The following is a 3281-nucleotide window of genomic DNA, read 5'->3' on the forward strand; positions in this document are numbered from 1 at the left end:
TGTGACAAATGCAATGATACAGGTACACAGAGTATACCTAGGTACATTCATTCATCACATAGTTTACAGACTACTGGACCTCAGATACTCAATAGGGAACTAAACTACTGTAATGGTCTTTTTTATTATGAGAGAGAGAAAAAGCAAAGTGACCATCAAACAGAAGATACAGATCAAGTATTGGGTGATAAGTGTCATAACAGAAAAAGAATGGGCTGCCATGGGAACATGGAGAATATCCATCTAAATCAAATCCAAGTGGCATTTTTTTCCTCCCTAGCTGCCTGAGGATCAACCGCTGTCATGAATGACAGTGTTACTATCCACCCAGACCAGGAAGTTCATGACCAAATGACGACTTCAGCAGAAACAAATGGTCGCTGATGTCCCTCAGCCTGGGCACACAACAGTACCTAAGACAAAATGTACAAGACCACACCAGAAGTCATCTTTGCAGTTGGACTCAGAACCCATTTTGCTGGTGACAATACAGCTGATTCCTTAGATTATTACCCTCCCCACAAACGAACCCAGATATAGATTTGCAAGACATGGCCTGTGTGAGAAGAAGCATACCTCAAGAAAACAGCAAAAATTTCTGGTGGTGGTTCCGAGGGTTAAGAACCCGACATGGTGTCTGTGAGGGCGGGGGCTCCATCCCTGGCCTCGCTCAGTAGGTTAAGGATCCAGCATTGCGGCAAGCTGCTGTGTAGGTTGCAAATGAGGCTGGGATCTGGTGTTGCCGTGGCTGTGTTGTAGACCACAGCTGGAGCTCCTGTTCAACCCCTAGCCCAGGAAATTTCATAAGCTTCAGGTGCGGCCCTAAAAAGAAAAAAGAAGAAAACAGCAAAAGGGGTGATCTCTTGTGGCATCGTGGGTTAAGGATCCAGCACTGTCACTGCAGCAGCTTGGGTCACTGTTGTGGCGCAGGTTTGATCCCTGCAAGGAACTTCCACATGCTGAGGGTGTGGCAGGAAAAAAAAAAAAAAAAAGAATGCAAGAACACAATGAAAAGAAGTCAGGGGACCGCAAAGGCCCATGTTGGTGCTGGCAAAAATTGAGCTGGAGATTGGACAACAAATGGAGTAAATATTCTACCACAACTTCTTCCGCCACAATCGTGAAGATTTTTCACAAGAAAATTAATAAATTTTAAATTTAAAAATAAATAAAAATCAAACTGGTGAGTCAGAAATCTTTCCAGGAGTTTCCCTCGTGGCTCAGCCTAAAGAATCTGACTAGTATCCACAAGGATTTGGGTTCGATCCCCGGCCTCACTCAGTGAGCTAAGGATCCGGCGTTGCCATGAGCTGTGGTGTAGGTCACAGAGGCAGCTTGCATCTTGCGTTGCTGTGGCTGTGGTGCAGGCTGGAGGCTACAGCTCTGATTCAACCGCTAGCTTGGGAACCTCCATATGCCACAGGTGCAGCCCTAAAAAAGATTTAAAAAGAAAGAAAGAAAGAAAAAGAGGAAGAAAGTCTTTCCAGAGGAGGTACTGAAGAACCCATGAGCTTGTTGAAGGGGGAGAACACATCCCCGTGCAGAGAGCACACTCGCCAAGGCACAGGGGCGGGAGCAGTCAACATGCCGACAGCGGATTAAAAGCTGTTTGTTACGGCTGCAGGGAGGTGGCTCCGTGTAGTTAAGGGATGAGAAATGAAGCTAAAAATGTGGGCAGGAGCCAGAACTTAGTGTCTTTCATGCTAAATCATAGCATCACTTCCTGAATAATAAATGTATGTGAACTTCCTTTCACATAAAAATAAGAGTAATGTTTATCGGACATTTATTATGCGTCAGTATCTGTTCAAAGTGCTTTATATGTATTAACTCATTTAATCATCGCAATAATCCAGGCAACTGATACTATTATTATGGCTTATCTTACATGAGAGGAAACCGAGGGGCAGAAAAGGGAAAGAACTCGTCCCCAGTTACACAGGTGTATTAACCTCAGGCAAACTCCACGGGTCAAACGCTTAACCACTTTGCCTCTCACTAGTATGTGATAACTTCAAATATTTAAAACATTAACTTTTTTCAAGGGTATTTAGAAGCTGTAGACTCTGTACAATATTTTATTTATTTATTTATTTATTTATTTATTTTAGGGCCGTACCCGTGGCATAAGGAGATTCTCAGGCTAGGGGTTCTAATCGGAGCTACAGCTGCTGGCCTACACCACAGCCACAGCAACCCAGATCCAAGCTGAGTCTGTGACCTACACCAGAGCTCATGGCAATGCCGGATCCTTGAACCACTGAGCGAGGCCAGGGATCAAACCTGCAACCTTACGGTTCCTAGTCGGATTCATTTCCATGGCACCGCGATGGAAACTCCTTCTGTACAATATGTCTATTTATTCTTATTCCAGACAATTCTCCTTTATACTTTTTTTTTTTGTCCTTTTAGGGCCACACCCATGGCACATGGAAGTTCCCAGGCTAGGGGTCGAATCAGAACCACAGCTGCCATCCTACACCACAGCTCGCAGCAATGCCAGATCCTCACTGAGTGAGGCCGGGGATTGAACCTGTGTCCTCATGAATACTAGCCAGATTCATTTCCACTGAGCCATGACAGGAACTCCTTATGTTTTCATATCTGAAGGCAGTCCATAGCTTCACTCTATCCTTCTTCAGTTTTTCTTTTTCTTGTAACTCACCTATTTGTTCTTCAAATGAATTTACACAATAATTATATTGAATTAAAATTTGGGATTAGAGGACTTGGGTTAAATGTGCATTAAATGTATAAATTAAATTAGCAGTTATTCAGTGCTTCCACTCAGAAAGTAGTATATGTGTCTTCATCCTTTTAAAAAATTTATTAGTATATGTTTATAAAATAGGTATCATTTTATAAGATTATTCTTATGAATTATAATTTTTGTGGAAGTGTAATATTATGTTTTCTAATTCTTTATTGTTGGCAGGTAAGAATGCTACTTATTTATACCTAAGATTATTTTCCTGAAACGTGAAAAACAAAATTGCCACTCAAAAACTATAAAAATAGAAAAGTCATATTTTGTTCAATAATGTTCAACACATTCAGAAAAGATTTGGATCAATATGAAAGGCTGCAAAGAAAATAAGGCATTTTATTCATTGTTGATATGTGTTTAAGTTGAACATTCCAACTACTGTCACTGATGCATTTCCAGCTCATTTTTCCAATAATAAGAGAGAAGGAAACGTGTTGGTGAGTGTAACAGAACCACCTCCCTCAAATTACGTTGCTCTCCATGACCCATCCTAAGTCTCACAGTTCAAGCTAAT

At 41.6% G+C, this 3281-nt stretch overlaps 1 pseudogene; it reads left to right on the forward strand.

The window, feature by feature from the left end:
- The first annotated feature begins 307 nt into the window (after positions 1-307).
- LOC125137382 (40S ribosomal protein S24-like) lies at positions 308-1061 on the forward strand (annotated as a pseudogene).
- The last annotated feature ends 2220 nt before the right edge of the window (positions 1062-3281 follow it).

Source organism: Phacochoerus africanus, chromosome 10 (assembly GCF_016906955.1).
Source record: "Phacochoerus africanus isolate WHEZ1 chromosome 10, ROS_Pafr_v1, whole genome shotgun sequence".
In the NCBI taxonomy this organism is placed as follows: Eukaryota; Metazoa; Chordata; class Mammalia; order Artiodactyla; family Suidae; genus Phacochoerus; species Phacochoerus africanus.